Source organism: Podarcis bocagei (assembly GCF_964188305.1).
Source record: "Podarcis bocagei genome assembly, chromosome: 1".
NCBI lineage: Eukaryota > Metazoa > Chordata > Lepidosauria > Squamata > Lacertidae > Podarcis > Podarcis bocagei.
This window is the reverse complement of record NC_138125.1, coordinates 117,378,554-117,399,125: the sequence shown is the minus strand read 5'-3', so window position 1 is coordinate 117,399,125 and position 20,572 is coordinate 117,378,554. Positions and strand designations below refer to the sequence as shown.

Here is a 20,572-nt window from a genome sequence, read left to right as displayed (position 1 = left end):
GCTGACCACCATAAAGGGACTTCGGTTTCTTTGCTATCTTGGAAAAGAGAAAATTAAAGCCACCTTTCAAGAGAGAGAAGGAAGAGGAGAATTTTTATGCTTAATACACGTAGGGCTTCTTTAGCTTGCATTTGTTGCCAAACCAGTCTTGCTAAACTGACCTGGAAGCCTGAAATTTAAGATGAGAACTGTCTGGCAACCCCCCCCCCCCCCGTGGAATGTGAATGGCTGTTTTTCAAACTGAGGGGTGGGCGGGACCAATAAAAACAAAGGTGGGATTAATGTAAAAGACCACATAACCTTGCCTGGTGGTAGTGAAGTCTATAAGCTAATTTGAGTTGTGTGAAACAGTTCTTTCTTTTGTCTGTTCTGAATCTAGTGCCAACCAATTTCAATGGGTGAGCCTGAGCTTCATTTTACGAGAGAAAGAGAGAGACCTTTCTATCCATCCTCTCTAAACCAACCTTAATTTTATAAGCCATGGTAAGTCTTTTTTTTCTTCCAAAGCTAAAAAAACTCTAAATGCTTTAATCTTTCCTTGGAGACAAATTGCTCCACTCTTGATCCTAGAGGAAATGCAAAAGTGTTCTCATTTTCTCTCGCACAAAAAATAAATTGGGAAACTCATCTTTGGTAAGAGTGTTTGTTCAAAGCAGGCATCTTTAGACTTTTATCATACTAGGAAAAAATGACTCGTATTCCCCTATGTCCTCTATTATAGAATCAACAAGTGATGCAATTCTAAAGATTATTCAGACAATGACTTTTAAGACTTGTTTTGCATTAGTGAGAGGTATAACATTGATAGTACTTCAACTATTTCAACTTTTAAATGAAAACTTTTCTGTTCCGCCAAGTCTATCTATGCAGGCAATTAATCTTTCCACCATGGTTAATTGATTTTCACCTTTCTTACATGATTTTTAATGCATGGTTTGTGGGTGTGGTTTGAAAATTGCTTTCTAGTTTACTTTCTCTGGCTGCAATCTATGGTCCATGGGAAGGCGTTGGGATGTTTTGGGTCTTCTGGCAGCGGTTCTCAACCTGTGAGTCCCCAGATGTTGTAGGACTACAACTCCCATCATCCCTGAGCTCTGGCCTTGCTAGCTAGGGGTGATGGGAGTTGTAGTTCAACAACATCTGGGGACCCACAGGTTGAGAAAGGCTGGCTTAGAGGGTGGGGAGACAGCCAGCCCTTGTAGAGGGTGATCTGACCCCCCAAAAGGCCTCTTTCTACTGCTGCAGAAACTTCCCCATCCCAAAGCCTATCTCCAAAACCTACACATTCCTACTCTGGAGCTGGTGCAGGCATTTCCTTTCACTGGAAACAACGGATGGGATTTTTTTTTTGGAGGGCAGTAACAAACTGAAAAGGGCAAAAGTAAAGGAAAAGTTGCTGTGGCTTCACTTTTGCCATCCCAGCGCAAGCCTGGCATGGCACTGGAAAAGGCTGTTTACCCAACTCAGGTCTTCCTCATTCCCTTCCCAACTGCTCTATTAATCACAATCACTGCATGTTATTATGTTAGATTATACTTCCATAAATCCATCTCACCATAAGACAACAGGAACTTTATTGGACCCAGAGCAGGCAGCCTCTTTTGGCTTCCACCTCAACAAATGTAAAACTACCAACACAATAATGAAAAGTGAAACTGAGCAAAGAAACACCATAAAACACTGGGCTGAAACACAAATTACACCAAAAACCCATTGTAATAATAATAATAATAATAATAATAATAATAATAATAATAATAATAATTGTAGTCAATTGGTTCCTTCCAAATGGCCATAATAAACCAATGGACTTATTAGGTACCATCAAAATAGTTGTCTTTCAGGGACAACTCCAAATTGTTGCTTATACAGCACTGTCTCCATATGATTAAAACCACTGGAATGCATTAAGCCAGGTATGCCAGGAGGTTTTATCAGGTCGTCTTCTGACACTCTCTCCAAATTTCCTGAGATCATTTAGATGCTTACAGCTCACCCTTCCCCTGAACTTTCCATAGTAATGGCCTGTCTTTCCTAATTGAACAGCTGTCTTTCTAAATAGCCACAGGTACTCATTGGCCTGAGACTAGCAGTCCCACGGTTCTCCATGGAAAACAGCAGATGTTCTGGTGTTGCTCACAGGTACATTAAGTGAATCCCTTTCTAACACCCCGGTGGCAAATTTGAGGAGTGATATCTTAAACCAGAAATAAGGGGAATGTGAGACTACAAAAACTAGCCAAGCTGCCTGCAAGCTGATGGGAGTTTGAGTTCAGGTCCCCCACTCTTATCTTAAATCAAACACATAACATATTTACAGTGGTACCATGGGTTAAGTACTTAATTCGTTCCGGAGGTCCATTCTTGACCTGAAACTGTTCTTAACCTGAAGCACCACTTTAGCTAATGGGGCCTTCCGCTGCTGCCGCGCCACCGGAGCACGATTTCTGTTCTCATCCTGAAGCAAAGTTCTATTTCTGGGTTAGCGGAGTCTGTAACCTGAAGCCTATGTAACCTGAAGCCTATGTAACCCAAGGTACCACTGTATTTAAATTTTATTCTGCTTTTCTCCCAGCAGGCATCTCCCAGCAGAAATTAAAATAGATACAACTAAAACACACAATAAATGTAAGTATTTTTTAAAAAATAACCAAGTAAGTAACCCTACTAAAACTGTTTAAAAGCACAGTCACACAACACAATACTTAAAAGACACTTTCACAACGGCCAGTTAGTGGCCAAAAAAGTCTGTAAGAACAAAAAAGAATTTGCTGCTGGCAAAAAAGGAAAGCAAATAGAGGGCTAGCCTAGCATCCTGTGGAAGCGAGTTCCGCTATCCGGGAGCAGCCACTGAGAAGGCCCTCTTTTGTGTCCTTACCAGATGTGCCTTCAAACGTGGAGGGGCAGAGAGAAATGCCTCCCCAAAAGATCTCAAAGCTCAGGCAGACTCATGTAGAGAGATATGGTCCTTCAGGTAGATATCAGAGAACACGGGCTATCGAAATAACCAGCCCCCATGGGGAAGTGGCTTTGTTTATGAGCTGCTTCACAAACTTCATTTTTTCTCCCACAGAAATGATCACTGTGGGTATGATGGAGCCAAAGTAAAGCATTAAAAATAATAATCTTAATGATTTTAATTGGGCAAGATTAAGCACAGACCTCACCCACATGGGTCAACTACTAGTGCTTAATTTTGTCTGGATTCTGCCTTGCGCTAGGAAAACTGTGCACCTGAAGTGCAGCAGGATAAGGTCCCCCACCACCTGCTTAAATCACACAAACCAGGCAATCAACGAAGCCGATGCAAATCACTTCCATACACATTTGCACTGAACTAGAACACAGGCACATGAGGCTGTTTTGCATAACACCACGTGTTCAGCCAGTTTATGACTGAGACTAATTAGCTTCCAAATGGCAGATAAAAGGGGATTTCACAGCTAAAATGTGTTCATTCAGGACCATTTGGATAATTCTGTTTTGCTTTTGTTATGGGCTAAGCAATTCTATACCCATATTACCCCAGAACTGTAAATATGCTGCCATAACACTGGTGGAATGGCCACGGTATCCAACGCTCAGCTCTGTCACAGTGATGCAGCAGGGATGGTAAACTGACACGGTGGCTACTTCTTCTTTTTTTAATGGTACAGTTCTTTTTAAATGGCTCTTCCCATGTGCCACCCACATCCAGCCCACCATTATGCCCAATTTCAGCCATTATGCCAGCATATCTTCACTGGTAGGACACCTCTAGTAGCGGGGAGTTCCACCGGTGTATCCAAAGTGCTTTGCCAGCACACATGTCATAGTGATGGTGTACCCTGTGCTCTACTGGTGTAGCAAGGCACTGGCCAAATCACAAAGCCCCGCAGCTGGCGGATCCCCAAAACAGGATTACATATATTTTATTAAATATATTTTATTAACAACATGTAGTCAGGTAACAAGGGCTAAATCACTAATTGTAATAAAACTTCTTGCACATGGAATGAAACCCTTCCTGCTTCTATTCCAACCGCACGAGAACAGCTACACCTTCGAACAATTCGCCCGGAAATTTAATATTGCTCTTCAGAGCGACAGATTCTATTGAAGCCAGACGCTTACAAAATCACTGTACACATTAAATGCCCTAAGGCAAGTTATTAGATTTACACATGCAAATACCCAAGACATTTCTTAACTAATAATATCCAATTCCTGCTCCAAGATGTACCACAGTATTATTTTCACCATTTGCTACTGCTTCTGTTAGCATGTAATATCGTTAAGTACACAGGTGATGCACACATCCTTCTGCACCTATGCAGCAAATTCTCTTATCGGCAGGTAGCTTTTTAAATGTACTGTGGTGTCTTTTAGGGGTTTTAAATAAATAAGTAAATAATAAACCAGTCTGCTAATTACCACAGCTGTTAATCACAAAATACTGCAGTAATGCAAAGTACCTGAACCATCAGAAGTAGCTGGCACCAGTAAAGAGGAAAGGCAGAAAGAAATACTATCGTCTGTAGAGCTGTTTGAAGACCCAGCAGTGCTCCTCCAGAGATTTCCAGATAATAATCCGCAGCGGTAACACCAGGCAGTTGGTAGTTAAAATTAAAAAGGCAACACTACAATGCAACACAGGCTGTGATGAAAATCCTCGTCTCCAACAGCAAGCGGCAACCAGGAGAAACTCACACAAACAATACGGCTGGCAGAGTCTCCCGAGGCTAAGATCAGTACTCCTGTGGGAGCAAACTGATGTTCTTTCCCAAACTGGAGGACCGAATGCAGCCTGCTTCCAGAACAGAATTCAAGAAGGCTCAGCATTAACAATTAATACTCTTTAAATATGTCAGAAAGCAGGGTGGATTACAGCATGTTTGAATAGCAAAATAGTACCTGTCTGCCAGAATGTTAGTGCTGTGTTTTTAAACCGATCTTGGATTGCTAAATAAAATTAAACATGCCATGATGAGTAACTGGCATAATCTGTTGGTGTTAGTTGCTGCTTGCTTCTCAGAGAAACTACCTAGCTTGTCAGGTACTAATAACTGTGGTCTATTTAGCTGAAAAGAAACTGACAAGCGTTTAACCCGGTATTCGCTGTGTTTTGGAGAGATGCTAGCTATGGGCAAAACATACAACTAACATGGTTAGCAGTGCAGGCAAGTTCCAGGTGTATTCTCCGTTTAATCTCTTTTGTAAACAGTTGCTTGAAACAGGGACAGGCAAACCTGTTGGACTGTATCAGTAGTACATCAAGAATCAGAAACAACTTGTTCTCTTCTGCACCGTACAAAGGAAAATAATCCCTATTCATGTGAGTCACTTGCCCTGGTTAACATGGATTAATATGCAATATTTCCCCACATTATATTTCCCCACCTTTTTTCTTCCTAAATTTGATGAGACACTAAAAGGTGAGTGGAAATGAATGGTTTTTAAATATGAAAATGGAAATTAAAAAAAATGAATGCATAGATTTTTAGTGTTTTCTAAATTTCACATATAGTTTAATAACAATAGTTTAAAATAAAGTTTGAATATAATGCAAACATTTAAAATGCAAGCTGTTGTTTATATTCTCTTAAATCTGGATCTATGGCTTTGCCAGTTCTTTAAGGTAAAGAATGAACTGTGTGTTGTTTGAGATCAAGTGTTATAAATACTGCCCATGATATGCCATATCGTGTAGTGTGTTTATGAACATGGATTTGATTCTACATAGACTACGATCGTTACAGATGTTGGGAACCACTTCTTTTCTCTATAAGACATCATTTTGTACTTTACCATGATCTTTTCCAGCCTGTCTGGTTACCTCAGTTGAAATCTTATATTCTTAAAGCTTCAGAGCTCTGTAATTTGCTCAGTTCTCGTGATATAAACGTTTGTAGAAGCAACATAGACATACACTTCCCATCTCTGGGACAATTTCAATATGCCTAGTAACTACTACCCCTTCTTAGTTGATTCTGTAACACTCTGGGCGCATTCTTCAACTAAGAGGTCTTATTTAGTGTCCTTGCATGTACACACATAAAAAATAAATAAGTGTCATTTTATTTGTTTAAAATCGTTTTTCTCCTAATCCAATGGAAGGTAGTCATGCTTAACTCAATGGGACTTTAATTATTTCTGATGGGCAGATAAATCCAACCCTGTGATGGATGGGGGATGTCTGATGCTTCAGCAGAGGTGTCTTTGTTCAGTTCTGCTGACTGAGTCAGCCTCCTGCCAGCTGCTGAAGTTGTGGGCAGGTGGAAAATTCTCTGTCAGTGGATGGTTCCAAAATGAGGCACAATGAGAGCATGGAGGGAGCATGACTGAGTTGGCCCAGAATCTGCTGGATCCAGACCTGACCACTGCACCAACCTGCAGCTTATGAAGGGATTGGGCCCAATTGTTTTGTCCCGTCCTTCCACCTTCCACCATGACCACAATTGATTTGTGAAGAATTTAAGGGTGGCTGGATAAAGACCATTGAATAATGCTGTGCAAAAAACAACAACATGGATTGCTTGAGCAAATGTTTGAAGCAGGGATGGGGAACATCTGGCCCTCCATATGTTGCTGGACCACAACTCCCATTACCCCTGTCTATTAACCAAGCTGGCTGGAGCTGATGGGAGTTGTCAACAACATCTAGAGCAGGTTTCCTCAACCTTGGCCCTCCAGATGTTTTTGGCCTACAACTCCTATGATCCCTAGCTAGCAGGACCAATAGTCAGGGATGATGGGAATTGTAGTCTCAAAACATCTGGAGGGCTGAGGTTGAGGAAGCCTGACCAAGAGGTCCCCCATGTGTGCTTTTGGGTTACAGTTCTAGGAATCTGAGAGCTCTTTTTCTTTGCAAATGATCATGTTTTTTATGCTTCTACCAACAAATTATTGAGCGCTTCTGCCTAGGAAATAAGAAAAGTAGTAATGGGAAACTTGATTTATATCAGTTATTTAAATTAGTCTTTTCTCTTGGTGATTTAAATTGCCTTGATTTAAACTAATACCCTGGAACATATTCCAGCAATTCCACCTTCTTTCTTCTATAAATTCATCAACAGTTCAGAGCCACTTCAAAGCCTGAAGTTATCTGTTCATCTTCACATGAGTACAGATATTAGTTTTGCATCCTTACACAAACAAGAACTCTCTTTCTTATTTTTAGTATTAATTTATTTCACAAACCTCTGCATCAAAATACCTCTGTAAGACTTACAACTGCGATATAGCGTACAATTAACAAAAACATGCTATGTAATAAAAAACTACTTTATCACACATGCTTGAAGAACAGAACTGATCCTACTGAGACTCATGTCTATCTTCAGCTTCAAGGATTTCACCACAACAACCTTTCCTTCCTCGTCTTCCCAGCCAGAAGTGGCATGGGAGCCAACTTCTACTGAGCATCACTTCTGCCCAACAGAGAGGCCTCAGGCTGGGTCAACCTGTGCAAAACTGCATGGGACTGCATGGTGTCTTAAGCAAAGCTTCCCTCTCTTGTCCATGTGAATAGGGATGTCATGCATCAAATAGGGGCAAAAGTGAACACCCCTGGTCAGCGGCGGAAGAAGCCACTCGGATGCCTCGGGTGGCGTGTCCGGGGGTAGGGAGAGGAAGGGGCACACCGCAGGGCCTCCGGAGTCTGCACTCAGCCGCCCTACAGCTGGGGGAGGCAGTGGGTGGACCGTTTGGGCAGCGCAGAGAGACATGGGGCTCAGGTACGCTGCAGGCCCTGCAGTGAGTGCTGCCCAGCATTTAGTCACCCCCCTCGGTGACTCAGGGCGGACTGCATCCACCGCACCCCCTTCCTCTGCCCATGCCCCTGCTTGGGTCCTCACACAACCTCTGCTCAGCCCAACTTTCATGTACAGGCTACTGCTTCTGCAGCTTCATTCCATTATTAACAAATCAAATTAAGGATAACAGGGCTGTTTACGGTATGAAAACACAAAAATGCACAATGCAATAACAAACAAAAAAATACCGGTCCCTAGTTTAAAAGGCCATAGATTGTTTAACTGGCCAAAGGTCTGGGAGAAGAAGAGTGTTTTTGCCTGGTACAGTGGTTACTCTGGTTACGTACTTAATTCGTTCCGGAGGTCCGTTCTTCACCTGAAACTGCTCTTAACCTGAAGCACCACTTTCGCTAATGGGGCCTCCCGCTGCTGCCGCCGTGTGATTTCTGTTCTCATCCTGAAGCAAAGTTCTTAACCCGAGGTACTATTTCTGTGTTAGCGGAGTCTGTAACCTGAAGCGTATGTAACCTGAAGTGTATGGAACCCCAGGTACCACTGTATCTAAATACTGTCAAACCTCGTTCTGCGTCCGCCTCTGCTTGCGTCCGCTTTAGTAAATGTCTGTGGCAAACCCGGAAGTATTGGAATGGTTTACTTCCGGGTTTGCCGCTCACGCATGCTAAATTGCGCTGCGCATGTGCACAGATGCGGCACTTTGACGTGTATCATTTTCAGCTTGCGGATGGGTCTCTGGAACGGATCCCGTCTGCAAAACGAGGTTTGACTGTATATGCAATGGAGGTGCCAAGCGAGCCGCCCTGGGGAGAGCATTCCACAAATGGGGAGCCACCACAGAAAAGGCCTGTTCTCATCAGTACTAAGTTACCAAATAGGCAGAGGTGAAGGTTAGTCTCATACAACCCACTGAATGGGTCAAATCCTCTCTCTCTAAACAGTCTTAAATAGATACTCATTTTGAAATCTCAGGGCTTCTGTTGCTACTGGATTACTAAAGATCACAGCATCATCTGAATGCAACTGGACATTATTTAGCTCAAAAAGCAGAGTGCTCTAAAAGATATTCCTGGCAATCTCTATGTACCAAACTTTTTAAGAAGACTCTGTGTGTGTGATTTTAGGAACTCACTTCCTGAAATAATTTAAGATCGGTGTTTCAGCATCTCAGCTCAAAGGATTCAGGCTCCTACAGCAGCTGGTTGCTGATGGAAGATCATGATGATATAACTCACTTCAGGAGCTTTTTACTAGCTATAAGACTACCACACTACATTCTGCCCAGGAGTTCTGGAAACAACACACCTAAATAACCATTAAACTGTTTAGCTTAAGAGTGGAAACTTCTGATCTCCTCCTCGAGGCTGTGCTGGAGGAGCAGAGGGGAGGAGGGAGAACGCAAGCTCAAGGCTCACTGCTGTTAGTGAACATAACACTAAACAAGAATGGTTAATAACTGAGAGACAGCAGCAGCTTCAGTTTTTCATTACACGAAGAAAAATGGATTGCTTTTACTAAGGAGTGTTGCTCCTAGTTATAGCTGAACTCGTGCACACTATGGTCAATACAAGTCATGGTTTGTTCAAATAGGTCAGGATCACACCATGCTGTATTGTTAGCAAACCACACAGGGCTGGCCCAATACATTGTGGCACCTGAGGTGAACCACAAAATGGTGCCCGCCTCCTTGCCTGGGAAGAAGGGGTGAGTGAAGTTCTACATGAGGAACAGGGTGGAAATAAAGCTCTACATTACTGCTCCTGTGGGTCTTGCCTCCTGAGGCATGTGCCTCACGGGTGGGCTGGCCCTGAAACGACAGTATAAACTAACCATGGTTCTCTCACTTCTGACATAACAAGAAACTATAGCTAGTTTTAAATGGGGAGCAGATTATTTCAGTATTCTCCTGATGGCCACACTGGAGGAGGAGAATGGAGGAATGAGTGAGCAAGTGTATAAATCTGCTGCTCATGCACATAACACTAAACCTGTGTTTCTCAAACTTGGGTCTCCAGCTGTTTGTGGACTACAGTTCCCATCGTCCCTGACAGCTAGGGATGATGGGAATTGTAGTCCAAAAAACAACTGGAGACCCAAGTTTGGGAAACCCTGCACTAAACTATAGTTTCACACTGTGTCTGAACTAGGCCTATGTAAAACCACAAAATAAACATAAAAACCAATCTTTATTTATTTTTTAAAAAATGATATTTATTAGAAGTTTAAGAATTACAGAAAGAAGAAAAAAATAAAAAAGAAAACAACAAAAAAATGGCAAAACATACAATACATAAAAGGAAAAGCATAAAAAACAATACAACAATACAGCAAAAAAGAAAAGAAAAACAATAACATTAAAACACACATCCAATGTTCCATATCTTTCTCTTTCATTTACTTGTTTCATCGACCTCCTCACACCTCCCTTTTTGTATTCTAATTTAATTAATTGTTTCAGCAAATTCTTTTCATCTTTCTCAATTTTTGTTATATAATTTATCTTGACAATCTAACCTATTAATTAACTCAGCAAATCCTTTCCATCTTTCACTATATTCTGTCATTCAATTTACCTTAATTTATTTAACCTTATCTTACAAAAAAAACCCAAAACCTTAAAACTTAATACTTGTTTGTACATAACTCCTTATATCATTTCTACTAAAGCCAAATAGTTTCATTCCAACATTTTTCCTAATACTTGTTAATTTTACACTAATTCTCAAAATAAATTTTTAAAAACGTTCTTCCAATCTTCAACCAACGTCTCTTCTTCCTGGTCATAAAAACCAATCTTTATTTTAAGTACTTTATCAAATATTTTTGAGAACTGGTTGAACATGTGTGCTCTTGGAGTTGTATGGGACACAGATTAACAACTTTATTTTTATTTTTTAGTATGGTGAGTGTATACTATCATGTACCTATTTTCCTTTAGAGTTCTGGTGGTCCTGGACAATTATGTCCTGGGGGCTGAGGGATGACGAAAATCTATCTATGAAACAAGTCCCCTTGTTTATGTTTCTTGGCTGCTTTTCTGGAAATTTAAAGGGCCCCAGGACAGATAAACTAGCTCTAAGCCACTGGGATCTTCCAACTATTTGCCTCCAACCTGCACAGTAAAGCAGGAGAATGCAACACAACAACCTCTATTTTTAAAAAACCAAATGAGATTTCTTATAACTTTAGTCACAAACACATTTTTTCCAAAAAAGGAATTCAATGATTTATGAGAGAAACTAACGGCTGCATTGCAGGTATCCGATACCATGAATTGCTGTGGCTCTGATTAACTCCACACAGCATCAGACAAGGAATTAGACAGAGAGAGAGAGAGAGAGAGCAGATAAATGCATTTTCTCCATATGCTATTTAGAGCCTAGGAATTTACCTCTTTAAATCTGGGAATGAAAGATAGTCTCATCAGGCCTCACAGCACTGAGGGCACCTCCACAAGGCTATTGGGGACTCAGTGTTGCCTATTCATGTAAGATTTTCAGGGCTGACCCACCCATGAGGCCAGGCGATCACCTCAGGCGGCAGGATATCCTGATGTCAATCTTTCTTCCTCAGCCCTTGTTCTTGATGTAGTTCCTCCCTGACTCCCTTCTTCCCTGGCAGAGAAGAAGCCCATTTTAGGGTTCACCTCAGGTGCCGAAATGTCTTGGGCCAGCCCTGGCACCTGCACAACATCATCTTCAAGGAAGTGTGGACCCGTATTATTTTGCTATTTAATCTGGATTTACCAGTAAAGCAGACAATCCAGCAAGTTAAAAGCAACAACACAGAAATTGCAAATTTGCATTAAACTCTGTGTGGGTGTGGTGAGGTGGCATTTTATGACATCATGTAAAATCTTGTTTGCATGAGCTGCACCATATTTATGGTAAGCTGCCATGCCATGTGGCAGCACCCTAGTGCTTTCCCCCCCTTGAAAAATGGGTGCCGGTACTCACCATGACGTTGTTACAGTAAGCGCCACACTTTTTAATGGCAACAAGAGGTGCCGGTACTGCATACCCCTGAGTACCCCCTGGAGGAAGCAAAGCACTGCAGCACCCCATATCTATGGATTCAGTTCGAGAAACAACTGGAAGTATTCTAAGGTTTTTACTATCCCCTCTGCCTTTTGTCCATCTTTCAGTTTTATCCCCCCATAGTTTATCCATAAACACGCCTGTAACCCACTTTATAGGAAAAAGGACAAGCCTGCCACAGCTCTGTCTCTCACAAGCAGAGCGGAACAAGGAAATATGGATGCAGACTAGCAGAAACTTGTCTGAATAAGAGGAGTACCTGCAGTGTGTAAGTTGCCAAGTGAGCAAATAATTATATTCTTCAACTGTGGTCTTTCAGAAAAGAAATTAGAATGTGCAACTACCCCCACCTCACTATCTTTTCTCCTGCTGTGTCTAATGCTCATCCCCTTTTGTCTGAAAGTGACAAACCCAGTTTGGGCAGTAACAAAAGAATGCAAATGGTGAGGGTGCCAGGTAAACATAAAGCTCATTCCCTCACAACTATGGGATAACAGAGAGCACAAGGTGTTATCCATTCCTATGCAAATATACTATGTAGTGTGATGCCACCACTCTGATGCTCAATGCATCCCGATTCCCTAATGCTGGACGAGGTTTTCTTTCTTTCTTTCTTTCTTTCTTTCTTTCTTTCTTTCTTTCTTTCTTTCTTTCATCATGTCTTTGCTCTGAAGATGTAAGAAGCTTCTTCTATTGAAGGAGCCATAGATCAGCAGTACAGCCCATTCTTTGCATATAATAATAATAATAATAATAATTTTTTATTTATACCCCGCCCTCCCCAGCCAAGGCCGGGCTCAGAGCGGCTTACAAGCAATAATAAAAACAAGATGAGTGATTACAACTTAAAAACAAAAATAAAATACAACATTAAAATAATGGAACATTAAAATATTAAAATGGAGCCTCATTGCAGGAGAAGGAAAAGAAAAAAGAAAAAGGGGGCGGAGGGAATCAAATTGGCTCCAATCCAAAGGCCAGGCGGAACAACTCTGTCTTACAGGCCCTGCGGAAAGAGATCAGATCCTGCAGGGCCCTGGTCTCATGAGACAGAGCGTTCCACCAAGTTGGGGCCAGTGCTGAAAAGGCCCTGGCTCTGGTTGAAGCCAATCTAACTTCCTTAGGGCCTGGGACCACTAGGGTGTTGTTATTTATGGACCTTGAGGCTCTCCGTGGGGCATACCAGGCGAGGCGGTCCCGTAGGTACGAGGGTCCTAGGCCGTGAAGGGCTTTAAAGGTCAAAAGCAGCACCTTAAATCTGACCCTGTACTCCACCGGGAGCCAGTGCAGCTTGAAAAGCACTGGATGAATATGCTCCCATGGCAGAGACCCTGTGAGGAGCCTCGCTGCAGCATTCTGTACCCGCTGGAGTTTCTGGGACAGCTTCAAGGGCAGCCCCGCGTAGAGCGAGTTACAGTAGAAGGTCCCTGGTTCAATTCCTGGTGTCCTTACTTTAAGAAGACCAGGTAGGAGATAGCATCATAGAACTATAGAGTTTGAAGGGACCAACTCCTAGTCCAACTCCCTGCAATTCAGGAATATGCAGCTGCCCCATACAAGAATCGAACCTGCAACCTTGGCGTTATCAGCACCATGCTCTAACCAACTGAACTATCCAGCTGACTCCCACAAACACTCATACTGACCATGGAATGATATAGCATCATTCTCAGGGTGGTCAATGGGAAGCAGCTGCCACTTCAAACCATTTTTTAAGGGGTGGGGAGGGCCATTGCTCTGCCAAGTAAGTACCCACCTGTAAAGCTGGCATATCATTTCACTGTCTCTCCCCTGCCCCCAATCTCTGAAGTGGTTGTCCCAAATTTACCACCTGCAAGTGGGACCACCAATTTGGGAAGGCATTTTTGCTAAGTCCTATAGTTTATATCCATTTGAGTTGTAGAGAAAGTTCAGAAAATATGCAGGTAGTAGACATAAAAAGTCAGAAATCACAGATGGAATTGGATAGGATCTGCAGTGGCCTGAGGGTATAGCTTCCTTCCTTACACACAAGGGCCAACACAATTTGGCGCCTAAGGCAGAAAATCCAAATGTCACTCTTGTGGGTGGTAAAACGTAATAATAAATAAAACAATTGGCAATTTGTTGTCTATAATGACCTAACAGTAGGGCTGCCTCTGTCCTGCTCTGCTTCCTTCTCACTCCTTGCCTAGCTCTTTTTTGCTTCTGCTGCGAACCAAAGATAAAATTTGTGACCTGGCTGGAGCTTCAAAATTAGTTAAAGAAATCACAGAATTAGTGACCCATATACTGATTACAGAAGACCTGCAATCAGATCTGTTCCCCCATTTGGTGGATCTAACATGGGTTTTTCAATAAAGTGTGAAGGACGAACTTCATCCTGTTTTTATACTCAGCAGAATGAAAGCATATTGCAGACCAGGAATCTTGGATCGACGATGAAGACTGTTAAGCTAGAAACCTGCAAGTGCCTGTTTTTCATGGGCTAACAGCTTATACTGCTAATTTTGCTATGTCTCCCAAAATAAAATAGCAGGAGGGAAAAAGGTTGTAAAAAATCAAGATACAAATTATTAAGCATAAAGGTATCAAGACTCCAAAGTACAAAGTTGGCCCTGTCGAAAGCACTATGTGAATTAGTACATCCTTCTGCTAAAATCAATTATTAACATTTCATCAGCAAAAGCCATTAACCAACATCTTTTTTTTTAAAAAAAACCCATATGTTAAAAGTTAATTTTGTTTTTTTTTAATAAAATTTTTTATTGCGTTTCTTTCCATAGGTTAACAGATTAATTTACATAGCAACATACAAGAAACATTTTTTTATATATATATGCAGAAAGATAGAAAAAAGAAGACAAAAGTTAAATATCATCAAATTCACTTTCTTTTGGACCTCCTCGCATCCTCTCAACCTTGCTTTCATTATTCTAACCAGTTCAGCAATTTATTATCTTGTTTCACATCTTATTGTACCTTTGAGTTTATTATGTTACCAATTTCAGAAGTTTGTAGTTTGTTTTCAAGACTTTTAATAAACATAATATTTTGTTTCTAATTTGTCTCGTTTTTTTCATCATTACTTACTTTATCATTTACTTAGATAATTTGCAGAAGCGTGACGTTTCTTAATCGTGCAAATCTTAACATTCAAACAACTTATAGTATTTTTGCAAATAGTCCTTAAATTTTTTCCAATCTTCCTCCATTGTTTCTTCGCTCAGATCTCGGATTCTGTTAAAAGTTAATTTTGGAGGAGGATCAATGACAGACAGCTCCTTGAAGACAAAGAAAACAGGCCTAAATCATAAACGGAGGAGATTAAAGACAAGGGGCTTTCAATCCATAAAGCTATAAATAAATAGTGTAGATCAGAGGAAGTAGGAAGATGGTTGTTTGCTGCACAATATAACATGGTGCCTGGTAACTGCTAACAGCTCGTTTTCAGAAACCTTTATGGTTTCATATATTTCATTTTATAAGTAGAGGTAATACTATTAAATCCAACTTTGTTGAGTTCTGCTCTTCAAAATTTGTACTTGTTCAGAACCTTCCCTTGTAAATGTCTGCAAGTCCTTATTGTTGGTACCAAATCCTCATTCTAGAGGTGGGGAGCATGTTGCAATACTGATTAAAAAATGCTTATAACTGGTGATGTGTGCACAATATTCACACAAGACACCATACAGAATTCTAAGTAAATGAAGAGCCAGAAGAAAATATACAGTGGTACCTCAGGTTAAGAACTTAATTCGTTCTGGAGGTCCGTTCTTAACCTGAAACTGTTCTTAACCTGAGGCACCACTTTAGCTAATGGGGCCTCCCGCTGCCACCGCCACGCGATTTCTGTTCTCATCCTGAAGCAAAGTTCTTTACCCAAGATACTATTTCTGGGTTAGCAGAGTCTGTAACCCGAAGCGTCTGTAACCTAAGGCGTCTGTAACCCAGGGTACCACTGTAACTTGCAAAACCCATGTCTGCTAAATCATGAGGGTTTTGGGTGAGCACTGAGCGTACCGTGAAAAGTATCTCCCTTTTCCGACAGGAGGCTGTTGTACTATGTGGTTGGCAGTCTCTCCTTCTCTTGAGCTGCTTCTGACACGGTTTAGAGGCAAAAGGTTAAAGAGGGAATTAGCCTGACTGCATTGTACCTGTGGCATCTACGGTATACAAAGTAGCTGGAACTTATTTCGCTCAGGAATTCTTTATCAGTAGGACTGTCATGGCCCCGAGGTTGGAGATGCACACCCCTTTGTGTATCTGAAGAAGTGTGCATGCACACGAAAGCTCATACCAAGAACTAACTTAGTTGGTCTTTAAGGTGCTACTGGAAGGAATTTTTTTATTTTGACTATGGCAGACCAACACGGCTACCTATCTGTAACTGGACCCCTTTGGAGAATGAGGCCAAGTATTAGGAGTGGAATTTGTTCCCAGGGAACAGAAGCACATGCATAAGAGGAGCCTGCTGTGCCTAAGGAGGTCAGACCGCCCTAGTGACTCCAGCTCAAAGCCCTCGTGGATCCTTCCCCAGCTCTCTGAGCCAAGAACTATGAAAGGAGGCTGGACTCCATTAAATGAAGAGACTTTACTCACAGAAGGCAGAGTTGGCTACTATTCAGAGCTGCAGCACCTATCGAAACCTCCTTTTGAGGATGACTTCTCAACATTAGAGCTCTTCTTTCACTGAGTCTCCAACCTGAGCCCAGCACACCAATTAAGCCTGGCCTCGCACTGTTTGCCCAAACCTGAACCTCAGTACTGCTGGGGACTGGTGCTCGAAGCAGAACAGGTTTAGCATATTTCAAATGCCAAGAAGATATTAAAATAAATAAATAAACCAGGAATGGTACTGAAGGGACAGCTTCCTAGAAAACAAGTGAGCTGCTTGACAGTGAATTCTAAGCTCTTTCGCTGGGGTTTTGGATAGTGATGGAAGGAATTCTCCCAGTCGAGCCTGACAATTGGTTTTCAAAACCAATCTATTTACCCCAAAAATTAGTAAACAATTTGGCTTATTCCAAGCGAAACTGGACCCTGTCAAACCTGTTGATGTCATCTGGTGTGAGATGGGTCTTGCCATTCCAACCTCACCTCCTCAGCAAGCCTCTGAGCCGCCTCCTCCCCACCCAACTATTGGTCCTGCTCCTCTCACCCTGCTGCTTACCTGGCTTGTTGACACAGCAGTGGAGGAATTGAAACATCTGTCTGAGTACCACATCCTCTTTTTTTGGTGTACTCTTGAAGCCTAGCTTGTACCCACAGTAGCGTGGCAAAGGAGAGAGAAACCTCCCTCTCTTTCCTTCATTCTATCACTGCTGATGGAGAAGGAAGGTGAATAAGTGCATGGGTACAGCTCTGCTCTTGCCGGTCCTGGAAGGATCCTTTAGAAAAGTCCCATATGCTCAGAGACTTTGTGCCTGTTCATTGGGGGATATAGGAAGCCCAGAGCACTTATTCTTTAGATGTCCCTTTTATGAAGAGGCACGTAGTGAGACCATTGATCCCCTGCTGGTGAGGCTCGCTGACCTCCCGGAAAAGCAAAAATTTGACCTTCTCCTGTTAGGCAAAGATCATAAGACGACCTGGATGGTCGCCAGATTCTGTGTACAGATCTGTAGGCGCAGACCATCCCCCAGCCCAAACTAGTTCGTTAAGAAAATCCCCAAACTCGGTTCCATGGGTGACTCTGGGTCATCTCTTTGCGGTAGCTTATCTTAAAGTTTTAAGTGTCTATACGCTTATCCCATTTATAAATTTTAAATTTATTGTTGTACATTGTTTTAAATGTTTGTTTTCCTTCTGGGCTTGTACGCCCAAGTGTGTTTTATAAGCTGGTATCCGACCGTAATAAATTATCTATCTATCTATCTATCTATCTATCTATCTACCTACCTATCTATGTGCGTGGGTGAGAGATGACTTAAGTTCTTCTCCATCTTAGGTTAAAGTCCAAGCCAGATAAGATCTTTGCGGGCTGTAATGCTCATCTCAAAACTGAGCTACTATGAACCACCAGGATTCCAAGGAAGGAGATTCAAGGTTTGGTGGCAACGCTAGTTTCTATATTGTTATATATTTTGTACTTGTTTCAATAATATAATTTTATTGCTGATCTTATGCTGTTCACTGCCATTATGTATTTTTTCTTAGCGCTGGCAGTATATACATTTTTTGCAAATAAATAAGCAAAAGCTTCTATTTGTCCATAGTTTTGCCTCGGGCCATGCACTGTGACTACTCCTATCAAGTAACTATCAAGGGCTCATGACCAGTTTTTCAGCCTACAGCACTGCCACTTATAACATGACACTGCCCACGTGTGACAAAATCCAGCAATATATATATATATTTTGATGTAGGAAAGAGAGGCAAAGCGACACCTCCCAGGCTGTCACCCACATTTAAATAAATATGTGCCACATACTTATTATCAGATTCTCAGATTCGGCTGCTTTGAAATGAATACATTAATATTTAAAGGTATTACTTATTCTTGTTTTCAAGATTGCAAATGCTATTCTCTCATCTTTCTCTAATACTTTGTACTGAAACACAAAGTCTGTCAGCAGAATTTATTTACAAGTAATAGGGGAAACTTCTGAGAGGGAGAGAGACAGAAAGCGGAAGAATGAAAAGCAACAGCTGGCGTTGGTTCAACCCCCAGTGTCTGGTGGTGCTGATAATAGAGGTCCCCCCCCACCCTTGAAATTACAATTATTATATAATGCTTTGCATATCTTGTAACTATTATGCATGAGCAAACTGTATGTACGCACTGGACGGCATGATCCACAAAATGACTCGAGTCACTCTTCTTTCCAATGAGCTTGTTATTTACACAATGGGTCCCTGCTGAATAACCTCAACAGGGCAATGCTGGCTTTGCAAACATGCAAGATATTGGTTTTAAATGGTATGCAATATAAGCTTATAGGAAAATTCTGTTGGAATCTATTTGGGAACTATTTTGAGAGCATCAAGAAAAGGAATTATAAAAATGAAGGTTAAGAGTGACATATGACTTTTTGGCGCTTATCTCCCCCCCCCCCCCAAAAAAAAAATTAGCTAAGAAACCCCTCTACCTCTTTTTTGGGGTGGGTGGGTTATGCCATTTACTAAATTATAGGGGGGAAGGGAGGTGCTATCCTTCAAAACCAGTACTGTACACTGTATACACAACCCACAACTTAATGCAGTGATTAAGCGGAGAGTCTTTTTCATCAGTTTGGCATCCTAATATTAAATTATTAAGGTCCAACCCACAGGCTAGGTACTTTACAGAGATTAGAAAGAGATGGTTCCCAACAGTCAGCGTAAGATGAAATACATGATAAGTAAGGGGTCGGGAAATGCAAGGGGCAGAAGAAGCAAATCCTATGGGGGAAGGATGGCCTGAGCAAAGGTAATATTTCAACACTTCATGGAGATGGAGATGGATGAAACAATGCACATACTGTGGGGTGGGGAGGGCGGATTCAAAAGATGAGGTGCAGCAAAGGAAAAGGCACAAAGGCAGGAGATGAAAGCGGAAACTCCTGAACTTAAAATGAAGACGGGTGGTGAGCAAAGAGAATAAGGTGGCAGAGAAGGCAAAGGGGGGGGGGGAAACCAGTTCAGAAGGAATGGGAGAATGCAGGCACTTCAGGTTGAGTAACAAAAGCTTGACTGAGGCTCTATAGATAAACAAGCACGGCACGTTTTGTCGAGTGAAGAGAACTAATGCACACCGAGGCCTGTGCAAGACCAGCGCAGTAATGATGTAAATATGTTTCATGACACTGCACTGGTAGCTCAAGCATTTAAATGCTTAATAATCCCATTGTGGTCCCAAAGAGCTCACACAGCAAGGGGCCAAGGCAGGTTGGTTGCCGCTGTACCAGCAAGAGCTCCTAGCGAGCGACTTGCTCTGACAAAGGCTGGAGCTGAACTGAAACCCTCGGGTTAGAATTTATTTATTTATTTATAGAAAACGGGAGATACGTAGCCGCTCCAGGAACATATCTCTATTTCCTTGCATCCAGAAACGCAAGAAGGGCTTTCACTCTTGCTAGTAGCTTGGCCTTGCCCTCACCGGTTCTGGAAGGCTCCTCTAGAAGAGTCCCGTACGCACAGAGACTTTGCGCCTGCCCATTAGGGGAAATAGGAAAGCCCCAAACATATATATTTTTAGATGTCCTTTTTATGTTGAGATTCGTAGAGACACCATTGATCCTTTGCTGAAGAGGCTCACCGATCTAGGCAAAGATCACAAGACGACCTGGCTGGTAGCCAGATTCTGCGCCCAGATTTGTAGGCGCAGATCATCCTCTAGAAGAAAATAGCTTACTAGGGAAATGCTGAAGTCGCCCTTTGGGGTGCCTCAGGGTCAATTTTTAGGGTAGCCCAAATCTCAGCTGTATGGGTGTATGTATATGTCTAAATTTTAACTCATGAGCTATTGCTGCAATCTGTTCTGATTGTATATTTTATCTTTATGAACACTGTTTTTATTGTGTTATGCGAGCGGGTCTTTGACCGTAATAAATTATCTATCTATTTATTTATTTTATATACAATCCTTCATCTGAGGATCTTAGGTTTACAGTATAAAAATAACTGCTCATACTAACTTTGTTTTGAACACTCACAAATATTCCTGTTATATTCCTGTGTGTAAGGACTAACAGATGGACCACAGTGGCTAAGAGGATTACTCTGCAAGGCTGGAAATACAAATATCAACTACCTAACACCCAAAGAAGATCTCACTGCCCATTTTAAATTTCAATCACACGGCTTGTAATTATATATTTCATTTGG

At 41.8% G+C, this 20,572-nt stretch overlaps 1 protein-coding gene and 1 long non-coding RNA gene across 13 annotated transcripts in view; one reads left to right on the top strand and one right to left on the bottom strand.

The window, feature by feature from the left end:
• ZNF385B (zinc finger protein 385B) overlaps window positions 1-20,572 on the bottom strand; it is a 197,033-nt gene that overhangs the window by 52,066 nt on the left and 124,395 nt on the right. The gene's annotated exons all lie outside the window — the stretch shown is intronic.
• LOC308582357 lies at window positions 379-20,104 on the top strand. Its single transcript, XR_014005636.1, has 3 exons — window positions 379-483; window positions 17,715-17,812; window positions 20,012-20,104. It is a non-coding gene; the product is annotated as an uncharacterized lncRNA (long non-coding RNA).